The sequence below is a fragment of the Pseudoliparis swirei genome, chromosome 8 (assembly GCF_029220125.1).
Source record: "Pseudoliparis swirei isolate HS2019 ecotype Mariana Trench chromosome 8, NWPU_hadal_v1, whole genome shotgun sequence".
NCBI classification, from domain to species: Eukaryota; Metazoa; Chordata; class Actinopteri; order Perciformes; family Liparidae; genus Pseudoliparis; species Pseudoliparis swirei.
In genome coordinates, this window is record NC_079395.1 from 15523340 (window position 1) to 15546944 (window position 23605).

A 23605-nucleotide genomic window follows, 5' to 3' on the forward strand; every position below is an offset into this window, starting at 1 on the left:
CGCTGGTGTGCTCCACACGGGCTCACGCAGTCACACACGGCGCAGCCTCCGCTGTCAAACTTAAATATGAGAGGCTCGTAACCTGCAGACAGGGCGGAGTCACCAGAGAAGTTCACAACAATAGTTTTTTTCAATTTCAATCGGCTCAGGCACCGGAAAGAAGCACCGAAATGTGCGTTGCGTTTCGGTCCGGGTAATACCGGTTGTATTGGAACCGGTACCACATTGGCACCGGGTTTCGGTACCCAACCCTAATTAGCACTCTATCTTGATTTTTTTTGCACATTTTTGCAAATTTATTAAAAAAGAAAAACTTAAATACCAAATGGTCATAAGTATTCAGACCCTTTGCTCAGTATTGAGTAGAATCACCACTTAAGCCCTCTGAGGCAATTTGTAATTCGTGAGAATGGGCTGTACAAAATAAACTGAATTGAATTGAATTCTGACCATGTGATATTTCAGTTTTTCTTTTTTTAGAAATTTGCAAAGAATTCTACATTCCTTTTTTTCTGTCAAGATGGGGTGCTGAGTCACTTTAATGTGAAATAAAATGAACTTTTTGATTTTAGCAAATGGCTGCAATGAAACAAAGAGTGAAACATTTAAAGGGGTCTGAATACTTTCCGTACCCACGGTATGTCTTTAATTCTCAAACCTACTGTATGTGCTAATAGAAGGTCAAACCAGCGTAGGACCGGTTGGCATCACTACAACTGGCTAGGTGTATCAAGGGAACAAGATTGACACCTTTGAGTTTTAAACACATCACACACTTAGCGTGGGCTAAGGTGTGCTGTGAGGTCAGGGGGCAAACGGACGGCCCCGTTGGCCAACGAGCTCTGAGCTCGCTGTGAACCTCAGTGGAAATATCTGTCACATCACAAAACTTGATGTGGAAAACCAAGGGACTGGAACCAATATCCTGGACACAGACACGCTGGCTCACAACACACTGATAGAGCCCTCGGGGGTCACATCGAACGCCGTCTGGGATTCACATCGTTAGGATCCTGCTAACGCCAATGTCCGCCGCGGGGGGCTCGGACTTAGGAGACGAGCAGCTGGTTGCGTATTCAAATTAATTATCTCCATTCAAGCCGCCGAGACCGTTTTGATGGTAACGATAAGGGATACGGGGCGGGGCTGGATGCCGGGCGTCAGGCATCTGCTTCAGGGAGGTGTTTGAGGCAGAGCACAGCCCTTCAACAAAAATAGAGGGATTTGTTAAGACGCAGACGGTTTTAATCATAAACTAAAAGTCACGGCTCACATCTTGCAAGCAGCAAATAAAAAATAAAAAATATGAATCAGAAAGATGATACAGTACCATCTGTGTAAAGGGTATGGAAAACACTGGAAGTATACGTTCAGTGTTTCACACTTTCATACTAATTAGCGCATCAGGTAATGAGTTCCACTGGCTCTTGATGTGAAGTAAAGTGCAGTGTCATCATCATCTCAACATATGCACTGCAGGCATTTCATTCACCAATAAATAGTCTGTATTGAACTGTGGCAACACATAATGTTGCGTGACCACAGATATTGAAGGACGCCTGCTGATTAATTGTCGCACTCTTTCTGACCTTCTGACACGGTGCTGTGTCGGGACCACAGGGAGCAGAGTCTTGCGATTTCATCCGATGAGAACAAACATTTTTCCGATAACCTTTGGCTGTGTCGATGTGCGAGTAAGCACACCGTTTCCTCACGGCCGGATCGATGGTTCTCGATTAGGCTGCGCGAGCCAAAATGAATGCAGCAACTTTCCTATTCGTCAGACACCCGGGGCCCGTTTTAATTTAACACATGCGCACATTGATATGCAGCAACACACACACACACACACACACTCTAAACACAAAAAGAGGAACTGATGTCAGAGACACCGCCGACACACGGACGTCATTTGTCTTGTGGCATTTAGCACAAACGTCAAATAGTGTAGAGCCCTGCTAAAAATCAATGGGCATTTGCAACAATCAATGGTCGGGTTCCTCTGAGAACTAATTAGAAAGGCAAACATGCAGCGCCGCCTCCTTCCTCCTCTCTGGCCATCGCTGCGAGTTCCAAACTAAGTGCTTCTTCACCGCCAGGGTCAAAGCAGAGTTTAACACCACAGTGATATTTGGAAGTACAGATCTAATAGATTCATAAAGGAGTGTTGAACAATGCTGACATCTTGTGAAATTGAGGGGAGAAAAATAAACATTGAAGATAAAGAAAGGTCATGTGTCTTGTGAGAAAAGACTCTTTATTACTGTAAGTTCTATAATAGTTTCACTCAAAGTCTTGCTCCAAGTGACACTTTGACCTTGAATAAGCTTCTTTGAAAAAGATACATTTTGTTCACGTAATTTTTTGTCCTGGCTCCTGATTCAATCCACTGTTATTGAAAGGGATGTGACCACTGAGCACCAATAATGGATCAATAAACCCAGCGAATGTGTTTCAATGCATTCTGTCATTTATACAATGTTACTTCGCCATGGTCCATGGAGACGTGTTGAGACTCGCTCATCTCCACTTCTGGGAAATTTGTCAGAAATAATGTAGATCTCTGAGTAACACGAATAATGAGTGATCTCACTTTCCTTGTCAGACCCTTGATGTGTGAATGAGATGGTTGTTCTTCATCCTCATTAATATGGAGTGGGTTTGTCGGATCGTTTGATGTGTTGGATAATTACTCGGTTTGACAACGCTAAGAAGAAATGTGAATGACGCAAAACTGGGGATTTTTTTTCTCCCTATCCTCATTTCTCCCATATCTTCTGCTCTATCTCCCGAACTATTAACTTCCTCCTCTCGACAACGCATTTGAATCAAATGAGCTTCAGACGAGGCCACTCATGCAGTGTGCGGTCCTCACTTTATACTTTGCTCATTTCCCTCTTGAGAAGGCCGTCTGCAGTGAAACAGAGGCCTGGACAGTTTCTGGGTTAAACCAGGACTACTAAATCTCAGCTAAACCAGCCCGATTAATCTCTCTCAACTGAGAGGCAGTCGGCAAACAAGTCCGGATATGAAGAAACGTACTGTGCAAAAACATGATGACATACTGCTGCGGAAGTGGGAAGCTAATCCGTTACCTCAATGGAGTCCGCCATACAGTAACGCTATGGCAAGGAGAGTAATGGAGGCTCTAGATTATTGAGATATGTGGAGCACAGTGATTGGAGCAGCGCCGAAAGGCTGGGCTCCAATGCTAAGGTGGCTAAAGGGGGTATCCAGGGAAACAGACAGATAGCAAATGGGCCTCGGCTTATCTGGAGGGAGAACAAATGTATATCTGAGCTTCACAGAGAAACCCCGAGCTGAGCCAATGTAGGAGGGTTTCAGAAGACATTGAAGATCAACAGGAAGAAGCTGTGCCGCCGCCGCTTTCAAACGGCTCGTTACGACGTGATCGACAAAGCAAAGAGAAGGATCCTCTCGTCACGTCTCGTCGTTATTACGGGCGTCACGCTGAGTGGCTTTCCTTTGCAGTGTGTGGCTCTCGCACACTTTGCCTCTCATACATAATGAGAAGGAGAGCTCCTTTACACACACACACACACACACACACACGTGCATGCACAAAGGTCTGCTGTATCATGCATCTGAATATGCAACGCACCTTGAGGGCACCAAGCGGAGTTGATCGTGGTGGCGTTGGTCTTCTGAGCGGCGGCTGTAGACACACGGCAGAGAGGGAGTGGATGTGTTAACGACGTGAGGAGAACGGGGATACGAAATAATCAGGTCACACTTCTTTTTCCAAAATTGTTCATCAAAAAGTCTTTTGTTTGGAAGAAACAGAAACATACAACAAGAAGATTAAAAGAATAAAATGAAAAAAATGAAAATAACTGCATCATCTGTCGGTGCTACAGTGTGTCCCCAGCCCCATATGCACAATACAAACATCAACATGTACACAATAACACATTAAGTCTCAGATGGATAAGATGGTGGAAGCTCCAGTATTACGATGAGAGAGCCATACAGTCCTGTGTGACGACGCTGTAAGGTAACATGTGTTCATTAGCATCCTCAGTAGTTTTGAAGGACACTAGAAATGACTCATTTTACACTTGAGACATGAGCCAGCACTTGATTAAGATTCTTCATAGAGGCTGTGTGCGTGTGTGTGTGTGTGTGTGTGTGCCAGCATTACAGGATATGTCCTTTCCTGTTGCATAAAGGCACTCGTCTTATGAGCTCCTCTCATCATCTTAATTAGGCAGCCATATTGTTCCAGCACTTAGCTCTAATATCAGTGATTGGTCAAGTTCAAGCACTTAGTAAACATAGTTTTAAAACTCCTGAGTCTCATACTGTATGAAGGCTTTTACACACACACACACACACACACGCAGGCTCAGCTGTAGCTGTGATCAATCTCTCTGAGTGGTTTTAACTGAGCCTGAGGTCAAACTGTAAAGCTCCACTCCACCATGTTTCAGAAAGAGATTAAAAAAAACAATCGTATCCAGGTTATATTCAGCATGTGACGAGTAGTGGGATGGTTTACTTTGTTTATAAGTATGTCGTTACCTCAGTCAAGTCAGACTCAAGTCTGAGTTCGACCTTTATCTCTCATCGCCTGTGAGACGCAGGTAGAATCAAAGAAGGACAGAGAAGGAGAAAAGGCTGCAGTGATTTGTGATGTTTACATTAAAATGAGTCGAACCACGTTTACATCGAGCGAGAGCAGGATGTGTTTTTGCATCAACAAACAGATTTTCTTTAAGAAATCAACAATGTGTTTAATTTACAAACGACAACAAAGAGACTCAAGGCGGCACAGAAGGAGATCCATAGTCAGCGCATCTGATTCCCCCCCCCCAACTGTATAATCTCAAAAGAAGACGGATAAGTGAAGAAAGGCAAACGAAAAAAGGCTAAAAAAGGAGACAAAGTTGAAGAGACAGGGAGGAGAAACAAACCGTTCTTGAGAGTCCTCTCTGCGCTGCGGTGTCCCCACATTTTAAGATGAAGCCAACCACTCTGCGGAAAATGAGACTTTGGAAAACAAGCCAGGCTTTCTCAATCAGTGGGATGAAACTCAGAATTGATCTGAAGCAAGGAGGATGAACTGTGAGAACGTCTCTAGTTTCTCTTAAGTGGCACGAGGGACTCGAGACGCGCGAGTTACACACCTGAGTCGGTTCTTGCCTTTGCATTTTCATATACATACAAGTATAACAGTACAGTGTTTATCTTCTTCTTTTTTAGGCTTTCACTGACTAAATGGCATCTATTGTTCTGCACCATTTAATGTGGCTCTGTATGCCGAGCAAATGCGTGATTGAATGTCTTTGTTTGTTTTTTAGTTATAAAAGAGCCTCTAAAATGACTGGTATGGAAAATAAATACGGGAATTTACAGATGATTATGATTATGAATTACAAGACACAAAGAGATGGAATAAGTGACAGTGATTACATGAGAGAGAGAGAGAGAGAGAGAGAGAGTGTGATGGGGGCATTATTATTTCCAAAGCTTTAACCCTCCTGTTACCTTTCGGGTCAATTTGACCCCATTCAATGTTTTTAACGTTCTTTGTTCTTTTGGGGTCATTTGACCCCTTTCACTGTGTCAAACATATAAGAAATATCAACTTTTTTATATATTTAAAGGGATATTTAGGTAGTCAACAAACAAACATAAAGGACCTCACACTTAAACTTGGGAAACAATATTAATTCTAATAATTTTCTGGAGGTTTTAATTGCTGGGGTCAAATTGACCCCGAGGGTAAAATATGTCAGTCAATGTGAAGGTAACAGGAGGGTTGAATCCATCACTCGTTCATTCCTGGGGACATCCAAGAGTTTGAAGGGGCGAGTGACAGAACGAGAGAGGCAGACGGTGGCTTCTTTTTTTTTCTAATCCGAGAAGACAGAAGAACACACAGCGACGCGGCCGCACCCCGCGATCACATGACGGCCCACTGCTTGGCTCCTCACCACCATTGAAATCTGGCAGTGGACGTGGAGAGCAGCTGCTGCATGTGCCACACTTTACACATGTACTGTGCGTGTGTGTGACGGCTGCCCACACCGCCGCAGAGCACGGCCATGCGGCCCCTCACAGACCGGTCGGGCTGGAGGCGCTGCCGCTCCAGGATGAGCGTCGAGGAGCAGACACCAAGTGTCATGTCTCGTCGGTTGTGTTAGTTTGATTTTTTAGTCCTGTTTTCCATGTCCGCTTTTATTTTGTTGTAACTGTCCTCTCTCGCTTCAGAAACTTTATTTCCTGCCCCGGTGTTTCCTCGTTAGTGTGATTGTCTTCCCTGATTGTGTCCACCTGTTCCCCATTTCCTCATGTATTTTAAGCCTGTGTCTACCTGTGTCTTGTGTATGATCGTCTTGTCTCTTGTCTCGTCCTGATCCTTCTCGTCAAAGTAAGCGCTGTTCATGTTAGTGTCGTCTTTTGTTTTTTTTGCAGTTCCAGCATAGTTGTGATTTTGTTTGTACTTTGATCAAGTCTTTTTCCCAGCATAGCTGTGATTTTCTGTTTTTCTAAACCCAATCTTAGTTTCCTGCTCAGCAGCAACTTTATGTTGTACTTTTGTTTCTTTGGAATTTTTGGCGACTTCCTATGTAAAAATAAACCCTTTTGATTGCCCTGAATTTTGGAGTCGTGCTCTTGGGTCCTGTTTTTGAGTCCTGACACCAAGCTCGTATGAAATGAAGACGCACACAGAGATCAATACATCTTCAGCAAAATACGAACACAGAAATCTAGGATCATCACCAGCACTTTACATTTGGGTCTGCAAAATATATTTCGTAATGATGAGAACATTAAAGAGTGAATTTGATTTGTATCACATCAGTGCAATAAGTACAGCATGTGGACCAGAGGGAACATCATTTGCAGCGCTGTAAGTTATCAGAGAAACGCTACATTCAAACTTTGCCTTCAATTATGGAAAAGCTACATTCAATTCGTTTGATCGTAATGAGACATCCTCTCAGGGAAGACGTGGGCTCACACTGAGGTATTGGTTTAAATGAGAAATGTTACAAAAGTTGACTTTCTCCGGTGGATGGAATCATTACCGTCGTTACCCTGAGTGCACTGGCAGAGAAATGCAATTGCACATTTGGAAAGGGAGCAGTAATATCCAGAGAAAAAGCTCAAAATTACAAGATTCATGTTGAGAAAAAGAAGTTCAAAACCGTTGGAATGAAAATAGCTTTGTGGTTTTTTCGTTAAGATTGTCGCGTCAACGTCCTCCCACAACAATTGCCGGCCTTAAACGTAAGGCGAGTCGCTGGGTGCAGAACACGTTGTATTGTCGTGGACTCTCCATCCATTCATTCATCCTCATCCACTTATCCGGGGCCACATGAGCGGCAGACTAAGGAGGTTATTCCAGGCGTCCCTCTACGTTGCGTGGCCCTTCCTGCATTGTTTTCCCTTCGCACTGACACGGCGACCGTCGGGCAAGGTCCCTGAAAAGCTTCAGTGTTTTCTCAACAGTTGGATTTTAGCGTGTGCTAAAATAAAAAGACACCTGCCTTTGTGTAGTGAAGTTGTTTGTCCTATAGCTTCTAATAATAATTGAGACTTCTATAGCGCTTTTCTTGTACAAAAAGACGCTTCTACAATACGATTGAGTCGTGGTCATAAAAGAACACAGAGCCAACATGAAAAAAGACATTAATGTATCTTTCAGGACCTTCACCTCGCTCGGCCTTGCAAGCTTTTTCCCCATAATCGTGCCACTTCAATCTGAGAGATAATTCTCGTTTTCCTTTTGTAAATCATTACAGTGGCCCTGATACGCTATCATAGTATTAGCATTTAAAATACAAAGATATTTACCATATTTTCTGGAATCTAAATGTATCGAAAACTGACAGCCATATTTCAGTTGCTCGTACTTATTAAAATTGGTTTTCCTGGTTGCTATCTCACCCCCTCCACTTCCCCCTCTCTCAAAAGTGGCGTGCTGCAGCTGGAATGTCGCAGCAGCTGAAAGTATTGCACTCTGCATATTTCCAGGGCCCTCTGTCAAACGACAAACTTCTCAGCTATTCGTCCTCATTACAGAGCAGCCCTCCGACTGCCCACCTTAATTCCCCCGCCCGTCCCTCTCGGGCTCTTTCTCAACCCGGCCTGGCGTGAGTCATTTTCACGAGCGCCACTCTGGCCCCCGTCGGCCCGGGCCGCCGATGCTTTAAACCCAGCTAGGCGAGTAAATCTGCCAGCTTTAATTAAGATAGCTTCTTTTGCAGCACTTTCCTCGAGCTCCGTCCTCTTGTCCCTCATGACACCATGTTGCTGGGAAACTTCCCTCTGCAGAGCTGACTCAAAAGGACTGACCCTTGGAAAAATGTGTTCTGCACTATTTTATGATGAGTTGGCAGGAAATAAGCCACATCTCGTCCTATCCGCTCATCGTCTTGCTTCTGACCTGCTTTCGTGAGTGAAATGGGAATTATGAAGGTCGTGGCTGGAGTGCTGAGAAAGTCTGCATGAAACTAATTTTAAATACGCCACACACAAAAAAAAATCGATGATCAAAAAGCGTCTTTCGTGGTTTCATTGCGTGCGGAGCGACGCAAAACGACCTTGCTGCCTTTCAAGGTCAGCCTTTCTGGGAGGAGTAACGATTCGCGGGGCTGAATCGATGAAGCTCATTGAAGCTGTTTTCCCCGCAATATTGTGAAGGGACCAACTTTGGTGCCGTTAATTAGCCGATTCATCGCGTGCATCTGCTCCGGGCGAACGTAGAGCCACTCGTTACGGGAGACCGACGGAGAAGACAAGAGTAGAGAGATGGAGCGCAAACAGTTTCTTAAAACAAGCTGTTGATGCATTTTATGATGTGTCCGATGCATCGAATACTCTGTTATGCGGAAACATCCGTGTGAAAACAAAGAGAATGTCATGGAAAGTGAAGCAGAGTTGTGTTGTGAGGTGGTTTTAGCGGAGTAGCAGGTCGAGTGACGGACTGAATTACAGGAGACATCAGCAGAATGGGATCCATTCGGCCCAGTGCTGTATGAAGTATCAGTAAATGATGTCACGCCATTCATGCATGCCGGGATCCCTTGTGCGTAAGCTCTATTGGCCCAAAAACACGGAGGCCAGAGGAAACTTGTTTGCGCTCCGCGAGCCACACACACTTCTTGTTAGACCTCCATGTGCCAGTCGAGGAGAAATATGACCGTTCTTTTTGACATAATCTTAGTCGTGTCAACTCTCAAGCACATCTACCTCCATTATATCCATCGCTTGTCTCTCCTCTCCTGGCTCTTCTTTCCCATCCTCTTGTTCTCCTTCCACTCATGAAACACGCACTATCTACCCCAATACACCACCCTCCCTCTTCCATCTGCCCTTTCTTCTCCTCTCGTATTTCCTCTCCTTTCTTATCTGCCCCACTGGAGGGGTTGTCTGTCTCCTCACCAGCTGAAGCTTCCGCCGGTCTGCGCCTGGCCCCTATTATCAGAGCATGACAAGGAGCTGCAGTGTCAACTTGTCAGCCTAATAAACATCCTTTATGGCACCGCCTGGATGTGTTTGGAGGGGAGTAAGCCAGCCACCGCGCAGTGGGCCATTGATTTCATGGACGGCGCGCAGTGCTTACACTTCCACCCGTCTACTACGCCGTGGACAGGCTACAATTGTTTTGCCGTGCGTCCTTATGAAACTCATTCTACGAGAGTCTGTCCATTCGGTGTCGTCGGGACGCAGAAATAGAAAGAGAGAATTACAGACGTCTCCAACACAGGTCAAGTGCGGCAGCCCTCGGGGCCACGGAGCATTTAATCACAGACAATGTGTTCAGACCTTTGCATAAGACCTTTGGTAACCTTTGTCTCGCAGGTTAAGGTCAATGAGGCTTTTGTATTTCCTTTCTCACCTCTCCAATTATTTCTGTATTTCAGTAATTGAAAGGTGAGGGGTCACACAAGGGTGGAATAGACCATTCAATCACATACAATACTTTTTTTCTTTTCTCCCGCAGCACTTCATCGAGTTTAAGTGGCTGGAAAACATTAACTGTTCCCAGAACGAACAGAGAGGGACAAGATGATGAGGCAAAGAGAAGAGAAACATGGAGGGAGGGAGAGAGAGGGGGGAGAGAGAGGGGGAGAGAGAGAGGGAGAGAGAGAGAGGGAGAGAGAGAGAGGGAGAGAGGGGAGAGATAGAGAGGGAGAGAGAGGGGGAGAGAGAGAGGGAGAGAGGGAGAGAGAGGGAGAGAGAGAGGGGAGAGAGAGGGGAGAGAGAGAGGGAGAGAGAGAGAGAGGGAGAGAGAGAGAGGGGGAGAGAGAGGGAGAGAGAGGGAGAGAGAGAGGGGAGAGAGAAGGGGAGAGAGAGAGAGGGGAGAGAGAGGGGGGAGAGAGAGGAGAGAGGGAGAGAGAGAGGGGAGAGAGAGAGGGAGAGAGAGAGGGAGAGAGAGAGGGAGAGAGAGGGAGAGAGAGGGAGAGAGAGGAGAGAGAGAGAGGGGGGGAGAGAGAAGGGAGAGAGAGAGGGGAGAGGGAGAGAGAGAGAGTCCACCCTCCCTTGAAAAAAGGAGTTCTGTAGTTCAGCACCATGGACAGCATCACATCTGGATCTCCAATCAAAGAGGAGGCAGTGAGCACAAATCCAGATGTGTGTCTTTAACCTTTTTTTCCACTAGCATGTTATAAATATGCATAACAGGTGAGCAGAAAGATGTCATATTAAGACACAAGCAGCCTCGCACTGAGGTGTGGACATTGAAGAAATATTCATCTCATCCTTCATGTGGCCAGACAGAAAATGCATTGTTCAGTTTCTAAAGCTCTGAATCAGCCGCTGGATGTTTCCAGCGTTCATAACAGATGTGAAAGCTTTTGTAAAGCGTTTAGTCGTGTTACTGCTCCTGCTTCTGACTGCAGAAACAGTGGAAAAGGTCAGTGCCGGAATCCATTGTATGTTCACAGGGCTTGTGTATTGATCTGCGATCAGCCACAAACAAGTCACCGTGGCTATCTCAGTTACAGCTAAAGGACAATAAGTCTTTCATGTCACGTATATCTCTCCAGGATAGTCTGATAAATACACAGGTTGTGTTTGAAAGGCGATTAGGATCAGACTAAACTTCTTTGTATTATCAGGAACAAGTGAGCCGAGGTCACATTCAGTCTAATGCAGCTTTGATTGTATTTGTTATCTTTTGAACTGGCCGTCTGGCGCTAAGCAATGCGGTAAAAACGGCATGACGGAGCTCTGTGAGGCAAACCTGGCAACCCGTAAAACTGTCAGAGCGACCTTCACTTACCCTCAGTATTGATGGTCCAATCATAGAGAGAATATGAATTAGTATCTTCGGGGATTTTCTTAAAACGGGGCATAATTCTTAGATATGTCTAAAGAAAGAGGAATAAATCATATGGCGTTGCCCAGAGAGTCCGATTCAAAAAACATGTTTCTCCTCTGGATTGTAAAAGATGTCGTGGTCAGAATAGTGATTGGAAGATCGACCGGACCGACTACAAACAGTCGAGGAATGAAAAAAAACAAATGCGTCGGGGGTAGAACATTTCAAGACATGGTTTTGGATGTTGGTGTCAAATTGCTGGTGAGCATCTCAAGCATTCATCTTGTGCATCCAGGGCTCCGCTCAGGGGCTCCCCGGAGAAAAGCCCAACAGCAGCTTCACACCATATTTCACAGTCCCTGTTCAGCTCTCCCCCCAAAGCACCCGGTGGAGCTTTATTCTCCTCTTTTATTCCCCGTCGTCATTGCCGTTCCAAAATCTGCCAAGCAAGGAAAAATGCCACGTGCTTAAAACGACGTCTTAATTAAATCACTGACCACTTGGAAACTTCGTCATTTTCTCAGGTCAAACAGGAAATCTAAGAATTTTAATATAAAAATCCAAAGGAAATGCAAGTGCAATCTTTTTGCGTTACATTCTCTGCGCTACATGAAAGCTTTTTACGCAAAAAGCGCCGCCAGTGGCTCTTCTCTCTCTCCCCCCCTTTGCTCAGCCTTCTATTCGCCGTCGCTGGCTGTTCTCACTATAAATAGATGTCAGTGTCCATTATTCTATCTGAACTCCTGAAAGAGCCGGCTGTACGTTCCATGCTCCCGGTGCCCGTCGGTGTCTCCGCGTTCAGACACTGGATGCACCCCGACAACGACAATACTGAGTCTCCCTTGCAGAGTCCAAATAAAATGAGTGCTACTTTATTTTGAATTATGGTGAGCCATGTGTGTGTATTGGGGTAAACATGGACAACCACCATTGTGTTGCATTAAGACTTGAAAACCTGGTGAGCTTAAAAATAAATGTATTTATTGGTAAAACAACTGGACGGGTGCTAGATCTATTATTTGTATTATTCTGCCACAACCATCTAATGATTAATTCTGTTGATTCACACGACACACACATCGTTGCAGGCTTTTGCGTTCCCTTAAAGGTATTTAACCCTCCTGTTACCTTTCAGGTCAATTTGACCCCATTCAATGTTTAATGTCGGTGTTCTTTGGGGTCAATTTGACCCCAGGCTGTTTTTCACTGTCAAACATATAAGAAATATCAACTTTTTTATATATTTAAAGGGCTATTTAGGTAGTCAACAAACAAACATAAAGTACCTCACACTTAAACTTGGGAAACAATATTAATTCTAATAATTTTCTGGAGGTTTTAATTGCTGGGGTCAAATTGACCCCGAGGGTAAAATATGTCAGTAAATGTAAAGGTAACAGGAGGGTTAAAGAGAGTTGTGTGGGTAACTTAATCGACTATAGATATGACGATGGACCACAGAATAGCTCAGGAGTGGAGCTGTATATGGGTGAATATAATAAAGTGTTCTTGTAAAAGTACTGCAAAACCAAAAATAAGATATATGTAAAGATATAAAAAATCCAACATATATGTGCAGCTTTTATCCGTTTTCATTTCATGTATTAATATTTTGTAGGTGGAAGGATGAGTCTGATGACTGACTTTTTTGTTATTTGTCATTATAGCAAAATAAAGGAACAGCAAGCAATGAGCCAGCATGGCACCGCGTCAAAACAATTAGATTCATCTGCTGCTCAAAGGAGATCTCGTATGACTCATAATGAGCTTTGAATCTCGATAAGAAAGAAAAGCCCGGGCCGTGACGGCAACAGAGTTACATGACAGTATTTGAATGAAGAAGAGAAAGGAGGAGGGCTGGAATGAAAAGTCTGAAAGGAGGCCGTGCATATTCCTCCTGTAATAGAATGATTGTGAATGCGCTGATGCATTATCTACAATCATAAAGCACATGGGCTGAATAGAATTGGGTAAATAACACAACACTATAGCACATGTACAAACATGATAAGTATGTCAATGTTTTGTGTACAGTTACATTTGTGTTTTGGCAATGTTGGTAGAGTTGCTATTTGAGTGACAGTTTGGTCATCACAGGGGCAGGATATGGGAGTTCACTGAAATGCATAATACATGACATTCATGTTTTCAGTGTGGTAGCAACCCTACTCACGCCGTAAATGCATGTGTGATAGAAACACACGAGCGCATGAATCCATGAGCACTGTGCTGAGGTGTGAGCTCGCTCTTCTAATCAGAGCAGAAACATGTCCGTCAAGAACAGCACGGCACATCGGGGGGGGCATCGCACATCACCTGAATAACGGACGAGCGTCTCTGTTTCTGACGGCAAGGCCACGACCGACGGGATCGCTTATGTTTAATCTGTGAAATATGATGCTTATCCCTCTAATTCAGGGGTCGGGAACCTATGGCTCGCGAGTCATATATGGCTCCCAGACAATTTTGAGTTAAAAAAAGAAAAACTCCGCCCGCCCCCCTGTAATTTTTTCTATCGAGCCAGATTACAGCAGAAGTAATGTCAGGTCCTTTTCTTAAAGACGTCTTTGTTCTTTTATGAAACTAAACGTCTGTTATTGATCGTCTCTACACAGCAGCATGTCATTCTGTCTCTACGTGTCGCGTTAACACTTCTCGGCTCGCCGTCTCGCACCGCAGAGCTCCGATGCCGGCGTGTGTGCGCATCGAGGCGGAGCAAAGAAATAGTCACCTGCACCCCCCCCCCCCCCCCCCCGCAGCACCAGAAGTCGCATTAAAAGCAAGACATATTTAATTTATTATACGTTAAAAATACTATATGGCTCTCAGTGAAATATATTTAGAAATATTTGGCTTTTATGGCTCTCCCAGTCAAAAAGGTTCCTGACCCCTGGTCTAATTCATGTATTCTCCAAAATGGAAGCATCCATTTTTTTTGGGGGGGGGGGGGGTTCTGCACTGATTGCATTGATCGTCCCCAGCGAGATGTCGATGATCTCCGCCAGGTCTTCTGTGTGACTGGCCCTCAGGTGTTTGGTCTCATTCCCGGTCAAGGTCTTTTCTGGCCTGGTCGAATGACTTCGCGAAGCAGCTGAAGCGTTTTAGATTGTTCTTTTTACGGCGGCTTCAGTGTCCTTGTGAAACACCTTCGCTTTGCAAACAATCGCCACGACACTGTCAAAAAGCCCGTCAGCATTTCATCTTTGTTGTTGATAAAGGTTAAACTCTCGATTGAACGAGTCGTGTATGGACACGCAGATGTGTGTTTTCCTCCGTGTATCATATGTGTATCATCATGACTTGAACTGGAAAATCACCACTTTGACTGTAAGGGTTGCAGTGTCTTAACACTTACGGAAAACGAGGTTAATAAATCAATTGAGAATTACTAATATAACAATTACTTTCATTGGGTTACATGTTTCACAAATGATTGTGTGAGACTATGCTGGCTGGACACTCAAGGGGGAATGTTTTGTGAAGCCCACTCATATTTGCAGTTCACTCTAAAAACTGAGTTTGGCGTGCTGCCACAGTTTAGGTAATAAAGGGGGAGCATCGAGTCATCACAGACCAACAATCTGTCATCTATTCAAGCTTTTCAAAAAGATTCCCAGTTGTTTAAGCTTTAAATTAAAACAAGCCTAATGTATTTTGACGCCGTTTCAGAGTTTTATTGATCTGATTTGTTGATTTATTGATTGACAGAAGGATTGATTTGATGAGCCCAGGGGTTAAATCGACTTGAAGTCGAACGTCGGCCCTTGTTGACAACATAGTTATACAGATGAAGAGATATTGTCCATACCTGAAGGCCTTTTCAGTCATTTATGAGCAGGCATGTTCTTCTGTGTGCATGAACCACACCTCCCACCCCGTGCAGGACGCTCTCGCAGCTCTGCACAGCTCCTTAAGCCACCGGCTGATTCACTTTACTCAGCACTTTACTTTATTTTCCCCCTGTATATTTAGTATTTAGTATAAGTATTTAGTTTTTAGTATTGTGTTTTATATTCATTTTCATTGATGCTCTGAGTGATTTTTGAAATGTCCCCACAAATAAAGGAATATTGTGTCTTAACATCACGACTATGTGAAACAATCCCTGAGTTATGGAAAGCAGAACCTGAGAGGTGCCGTCGCTTTGTGCATGAGGCCACTTTAAGCAAAGGCTGGATATTGCATGCGGAGCCATAAGCTTCATATCCTGTGCCCTCTGGGGGTCAAACGTGAGATGGCTAAATCCTGAAGCTGTAATATTGACAGTGATTAAGGGGCCATCTCTGTCGGCGCGCTGACAGAAGGTCAATGTTATTGGCAGTGGCGGTTCGTCCATAGGGGGCGCTAGGGCGCCGCCCCTCTTAAAATTTGGAGATGAAAAAAAAAGAAGAAAAAAAAAATTTGTCAAAAAACATTATATGCCAAATCATTTAAATAGTAAATATACCGTGTTGACGCGCTAAATGTGTGTGGGAGACCGTAAGCCCCTGTCAACAACCACTTAAGTTAATGTGAAAAAATATAATATATCGCCATTATCACGGAGAGAAGCCCTCCCTTTTCGAGGCGCTGGTCTAACGTGTGTGTACGGCATCGATACAACATTTCAGTCGTTTTGGCAATGACCGGCTTCACATTGGCGGATGAAACCGGGAATCTTGGGGCGCACAAATGTGCGCACGCGATTGGATTATTCGGCAGATCAGAGACCCGTATGTTCCTCAGCCCATAGAGCAGTGTTGCCAGGTCCGCGGTTTTCCTGCGGAATCGGGCCACTTTGAAGTGTTGCTGGGTTGAATTTGTTGTCCTTGGTTCGGGTAGACCTATTTTGCATGCAAATTACATGAATATCTTTAAATAAAAATCCATATTTTAAATGAAATAATTTATTCATACCCAAATCCTACCAAACTGACTCCAGATCAGCACGTACACACATTTTATTTATGATAATATACTGTATCTAATTACACAAGGCCATTTTAGGACCTAGGTGAAATAACTTGAGGGAAAACTGCTTTTAATGCTGGCAAACTAAACATATGTTGTTACTTTGTAGATATTACAATACAGGGCTGGTTTTTGGGCTGGTTGTGTCACACAGACCTGGCAACCCTGCTGCCCAGAGCTCCACGGAGGTACGCGAGCAACATAGCTAGCAGAAGCTTTATGTTATTATGGCGTCGGCGACTGAAAACTCTGGTATCTCTACACCAAACACCTTTCAATCGACGGTCAGATATTGACAAGAAGAGGCTGAAAGAGTTGGGACCCGAACATCCGGATTTAAAAATTCTGCAGCAAAGCGCTGACCGCGGGAGGACGTACACCCGGAGGTTCTCCTCAAGCCTATATGCTAACCGGAGCTGGTTAGCTGAATGCTCCGTGAGTAATTCGTTTTTTGTTTCCCCTGTCTGTTTTCCAAAGTCCTGGGACGGAAACTCTCTGGACTACAACGGGGTGAGGGATCTACAGAGCTGCAGACAAGTGTAAAGCACGAATCTTGCCTCAGTTATCTAGCTAAGAGCATGGAGCTAACTCGCTAACAGCATGAAGCCAACCCTGTTTGCAGACCGAACTGGCATCGAAAACACAACGAAGAAGTTCTGAAAAACAGACACATTCCCTCCAGAATAATGGAAACAGGCTGGTTACAGACATGATTGACTTTAACCAGAGTTATTGAGAAGTTTGACCACTTTAAAGAGAGGAGGCTACTTTTCTTTACATATAGTGGGTCTACTCTGTCAAACAGTTAGAAATGCACTCTGTCATTTCTTGTTTTCAATGTATTGTATTTTATTTTTGTTTGTTGTTCAACGATATTATTGAGTGTTTGTGAATTTTATTTTAATGAGCTATTTTTATTTAGCGTTATTTTTAAAAATCTGTTTCCTGCGGAAATTGCTTTCCATCTGTTGCACTTCCTGCTCCTGAGTCCGTCTTTCCGTCACAATGGTTTTATATTGCCGAGGGTGAGTTGAGTGAAAAACGATTTTGCACTATTTTGGCTATATTCTTTAATAAAAATTAACCGTTTATGTTACATACAGGAATGGAATGTTAATACGATCCCGGCGTCCAGCTGTCGTGTCATTTAGACTGTCAAAATATACGTTTGGTGGCGGTTTCATTGAGCCACTTTCTAGCTCATGTAGTTATTTATTTTGTCCATTAGGGGTCTCTGTTTTCCCCTTGTATGTTACATGTCATGGTTTTTGATGAGAATTGTTATTATTTAGATTTAATGTGGTCCTGTCTTCCATGGACAATGTTTTTTTATTGCTGAGGGAAGTGGAAGTGCAGAGACAAATCGGAAGGCAAATGTGTGTGTTCTGTTGTCTTCTGCAGAATAAATAAGTGCTGGGAAAATCCACCATCTGAGCCGACTTCTTCCATGCCCGTTCCACATCAGTTACATCTGCTCTGAACCTCTTTCATGTGAGGGTGAAACTCTTTTATTTTGCAAACCTCTGAAACCCAACCCAATGTTCCTTAAAGCTGCTCTGAACCTCTCATGCCCAAAGTTACAGTGTGTTGATGGTTGTTGTTGGACAGTGTTGAGCACGCTGTGTTCTTGAAATAAAGCTTTGTTTTTTACAATATTCTACTCAAAACCTCTCCTACTCATTGTTGAGTGATATTTAAACCACGTCGCCCAACTGCGCCCCCCCCCCAAAAAATGTCACCAGCCGCCACTGGTTATTGGCCAATGTGAGCAAATATTGTGGTCTGAGAGTTGGTTTTTAATTCACTGTCAAAGAGCAGCTTCAGGGTTTTATTTTATTTTGGACCACACCAATCAATGCACCGATACAGATCACGGATATGAGGCCGATCCTGACTTAAATAGCCGGAACAAGTATTCTCACAATGTGGCTTGTCTATTACATTAAATGTTTGTTACACTATACAAATTATCTACTGGAATTATAATTCCTGTTTCAGTTCTGACCAATTTGTTGCTGCATTTAAAAAAAAAAACGAAAGACAAAAGGCAACGCTGCAGAACAACACGGGCTCTGGGCACACGTGGATCCCCAGAGAGAAACCAAAGATCAATGAGAGTGCTTTTTTCGAAACAGCAGGGCCGTACTCCAGCCAAAGGAATAAATGATCTATGTAGATCTCATTAGCCCCCTGTGATGACGGCCGTACGACCAAATGATTAATGACCAGCAGGAGAAACGGGAGAATTATTGACGTGACCTTTAGGGATGCCTCACTTTCAGGAGCAAACGCACCGACATGTCTTCCACAGAAATGATCGAGTTTGACATTTCTATCCTTCCCTCTTTCTCTCTCGCCCTGACTCCCTCCCTCTCGCTCGTGAAATTGCAGGGTACTGACATTCTGCTCTCGTATTGACATTATTCTGTCCGCGTTACAGTTTTCCATCTGTATTTTTCTGTATTCATAATGTCCATAAAAGTGTTAAATTAACCTTTAAGGACACTGCAGCTGAATGGTCATCTGCCAATTGCCTTTGATTAGCAGAGCCGTTGTGGGGGGATAAAAAAGTGAAAGTCAATAAACGGAAGACGGTGTCGTCTGAGATGATGAGGATTCAATGATGGGGAGCCATCCGCTCACCTTTCAACAACCCCCGGAGACAAAGGACCACCGACGGTGAGCTCGAACGTTGAAGGAATTAATACAACATCGTGCGTGTGTTTGAGGCAGGGAAGAGGCCAGAAAGAAGAAAGAAAAGGAGGAGGAGGACTGTGTGAGGAGGTTGCTATAGGAGAAAGGGGAGGACACAAGAAGATGATCTGTGAGCTATCTCTTCTGGTTATTCCCATTATGTACAAGACAGAAATGGTGTGCTAATGTAAGAGACAAAGAGGTGGAGAGGGTATGGGAGAGTGGTGGGAAGGAGGGAGGGAGGGAGGTGCAGGATAAAAGGAAGATGCAAAGGGAAATGCCCTGCATGGACGGGAGGAAAGAGACAAATGACAGATAGAAGGGCTAAAGAACGGCAAAGATGAAGACGAAAAAATGACAAGCAGCATTAATAAAAGGAGGAGCAGGGTGTGGGGAACCTTGGATATTAATTGGTTTGAACAAACACAGATGTTTGCATTTTGCCGTCGGCCTATGCTTCCCTCGCCACTTTCTTTGCCTCCTCTGGCGGTCCACATCCTAATCGATCGGGAGAGCCGCCGCCCGATTAATCTAGCTCACTCTGAAGATCCCGACACCGCCTCAAGTAGAAAGACTCAGGAGAACCAGGGTCATCGATTCGGCTTTCTCCTTAGGACGTTCAAAAAGTATTTATTTCACGAGCCAATGTGCAAAATGCATATTCAGACACGAAACTTAAAGGTTCTCGTTTTATCAAGGCGAGAATATTAATGATGATTTATTGTGTTGTTTTTTCACATTCCATAGACTGTGTGAATACTGCACTTCATGTGGAGATAAAGCGTTCGGCCATATCTGATCGCACATTTGATCATGCAGCACCACCTCACAGGTGAGGAGCAGATTGAGAGTTTGGATCACCAGCTGAAAAGATGAGAATCCAGTATCTGAAAAACCACTTTCTTATACTTTACATTTTGGACAAACCGTTGTTACCAGTCAACTACGAGCAAGGAATAAGTTACAATTTCTCCTCTCTGATGCATTAAAGGAACATAAGAAAATATGGACAACTTTCAGACTGAAATCAATTGAATTCACCAAAGGAGGCTTTGAATTGGTTTAATTTGCATTAAAAATGAGCGGTTAAGCAGACGACTCTGAGCTAATTGGCTGAATAGGCGTGAACATGCAAATTAAATATTGTAAAAGTGAAGTTTAAGTGACCCATTTGGATAAATAAAGCCCAGTGAAAACAGCCGTGTGCTTACCTGTGGATTGTCCAGAACATTTTAACGGGAGTCTTTCATAAGATAAAAATGAAAGCTTACAAAGAGAGGTGTGAATCTCATCGTTTACTCTGATTTATTATGAGGCTGTAAACTTCAGTTCAAATCTCATTTCTATTAAACTATTCTCGTGCCCGGTCTCCCGGCCGCCGTCGTCTTCATCGACAAGCGATCCGGGAGTGGTGCGCCTCACCCTTCAACGTAATGGGAGGCCTGGGGCTCACTGGTGTGCTCTGCCGGCTCGGACACGCGCCGTGATATTGCTGCCGTCGTGAAATTGAGCGTCTGTCCCAGCTGTGTCGGATCAACAACATCTGTCTTTCCATCCATCCTTTCTCTCTCTTTCATTCCCCATTTAATAGACACTCAAATAGCACAACGACAAACCACGGAGTGCTTGTTTCGGCACAGGGCCGAACGTTTTCTTTTTAGAAACGGCTCCTGAGAGCAAGTGTTAGTGTCAGGCCCTCGAAGAGCCCAGATAAATCCAGTCATGCTAGTTAGTTGTGTGCTATCAGTAGTCCTGCCTGGATGTCAATACCTCTTTGAGAGCTTTCTTTCATCCTTTTGTTTACATGCGTTATGACTCACGAGTCTCTGGAGGTTAAGAGCTTTATGAAAGAAGATTCAGATCTTTTACCACCCTGAAATGAAGTCACATTAAAGATGGAAGGGGCAACGGAAAGATCCCTCCTCAACAAAATCTAACAACCAGGAAAACAAAATGCAAGACAAACAACAACAAAAAGGCAGTTTAGCCAATGAACCCTAACCCTTTTAACCCTCCTGTTACCTTTACATTTACTCACATATTTTACCCTCGGGTTCAATTTGACCCCAGCAATTAAAACCTCCAGAAAATTATTAGAATTAATATTGTTTCCCAAGTTTAAGTGTGAGGTACTTTATGTTTGTTTGTTTGTTGACTACCTAAATAGCCCTTTAAATATATAAAAAAGTTGATATTTCTTATATGTTTGACGCAGTGAAAAACAGCCTGGGGTCAAATTGACCCCAAAGAACACCGACATTAAACATTGAATGGGGTCAAATTGACCCGAAAGGTAACAGGAGGGTAAAAAGAGAATGACTCAACTAAATGTCCATCTGAGAGTTCCATGGTCAGCACGATGAGTCAGGCTCCAGTGCGTTCCTATCATGTTAAAAACAAGGAAACGTTGCATAAAAAGTCAGAGAAATATTTAAATCTGCTTTATATTTAGCTTTTCTGAAAGAGACAATTAACTCATCTTTTAACGAGTTGGTTGCAAGAGACTAAGAAGGATGATGGGATCCAGCAGTTAACTATTGTCTCTTTAGATATTGGGCTTAATTCACAAATATCTTTCAAAGTCTGTTCTGAAATGTGTTGTTCAGAAAGTCCACATCAGATTCACAGCATGTTCTTAAACATCACAATTGTTTGTACCTGTGTTCTCATAATTGTCCTCCTAAATTCAAGGCGTGTGCCAATTGATCTTCGTTATCATAAGTCAACGCCCTGCCGATCCCTGTTGAAGGGCGAGACACTGCAGGGCCGTGTGCACACAGAGGAGTCAAGAACGGCCAAACTACCGTCTCAGGGCGCGTGTCCACATCGCGTCTTTTTCTGAGCGCCAGCGCCCTTTTTTTTACTTTTCATTACTCCCAATGAGGAAAGAGCGTCTGCGGCCGCGTGTGACCGCCGAGAGGAAAGGCACATCTTTTTTTTTCTGAGCATCAATCCTTATTTTGTGCCGCCACTCAGAGCACTTCAAGTGGAAAATATCTGAACTTTTGATGAAAGAGCGTTTTGGCCGTCTGTCTATTGAAGTTTATATTTCAGACAGACGCTATCATAACAAAGACCAACACGGCCCAATGGGCCCCGGAGACGCCGCATGCTGCTGAGGCGTTGATGTTACAGCTGTCAGACCGAGCGTCAACGAGCTCATCGATACGGAGTCGGAAGAAAACATCCTCCGTCTGATGCTCACGGTGAAAAATGTCCAATAAAAGATAGAGAGTAGCCTCAATAGATAATATAAAGCACAGCATCGATGCTAGACTACCGCACAACGGTGGTTAGAGTGGAGGTATGTGTCAAGATATTGTTATCGTGGAAACATAAACAAAAGAAAAGCTGGGATGAAGCGCTACCCGGCACCCTGAGGACGCTCTTCTGACTGAAGAAGGCCTGAAAGAGGGCGGAGCCTCAGCAAATAAATAATCAAGTGACAATTATGATAAATTAAAAGTGGAATTATTTTTGCAGGAAGTGAACACTAAATTCTCATTTAGCAGCTACTTCAGTGTTAAAGTTGTTATTATATTTTAAAAGACCATGACGCATGAGAAACCATTATTCAAATACATTTAAAAAGGATAATTAAAAAAAAACATTATTGTACTTTAAATCATATGTTACACATGTGTGTCGACTCGAATAAAAAAACATTGTTAAATGTCAAAATCTTTGTAAAAACTGCTTATGTGGATGAAATGTCATCTGAATGAACGGTTGGTAAATCAGATGTTTTAATTAATAAAAAGTGTTTTAATTTATAAAAAGCAGATAAAGAAGCGGGATTGGGTGGATGGCCCGGTGAATCCGGCTCCTGTGAAAGGTCAGAGGTCTTATTGACGACATCGGGTCTTCGTCACGGCTCGGTGGCGCTGACCTTGCACAGGCATTGCGAGTGGATGGATCTTCATCTTTACGTAATGCTGCTTCACAACACACACATAAATGTTCTCATCTTTGCTTGCACACGTGTGCAAACACACACACACACTAAACACTAAAAGCACAGTCGTTCTCAGGCCACTGGAGTGACCTTGGTCTAGATTAACAATGGTCCTGGAGGAGCAAGCCTCATTTATAAATCCTCTGGGAGAGCCATGGTGTATTTGTGTTATTCTTCGTGAGCAAATACTCGATATGATATGTTGTGATCCACATACAAAAGGAGAGGCTGTTAGAAATCTGTAAAAAAAAACATGAATTTGAATGATCTTTCAGTTGAAATAATTGTTTGCTTTAACCAGACAACAACCTCCGGTTCTAGATCCCAGTGTTAACGTGCAGCCTGTCACTGGCCAGCAGGGGCCAACTCCTCTTCCTCGATGTAATCCCTCAGTAAACATTGTAAACATGACTGCGTATGTCTCAATCTCTAGTTCCAAGTCTTCCTCAACACAGCATGATGTTCATGTGGTGAAGTGTGATCCCATTTAGAGTCAGATAGTCAATAAAAGCACGGTATGCTGTGGGTGTGGCTCCCTTGTGATTGACAGGTCGAGCGTTTCCATTTCTTTTTCATCTTACAACTTACACTTTTTAATTAAAAGTGTTTCCTTTCATCCATGAAAGCTAATTTAAAAAAAGTCCACTTCTTAAATACATCCTGTAGCTTTAACTTATCATTATGAAGTTAATGTTGGTTGCACAACATAA

General features: G+C 43.7%; 1 protein-coding gene across 1 annotated transcript in view; it reads right to left on the reverse strand.

The window, feature by feature from the left end:
• tnr (tenascin R (restrictin, janusin)) overlaps positions 1 to 23605 on the reverse strand; it is a 179705-nt gene that overhangs the window by 123870 nt on the left and 32230 nt on the right. Inside the window, exon 2 of the mRNA XM_056420767.1 lies at positions 3623 to 3676. The gene's annotated coding sequence lies outside the window, so the exon portion shown is untranslated. The remainder of the gene's footprint in view (positions 1 to 3622; positions 3677 to 23605) is intronic.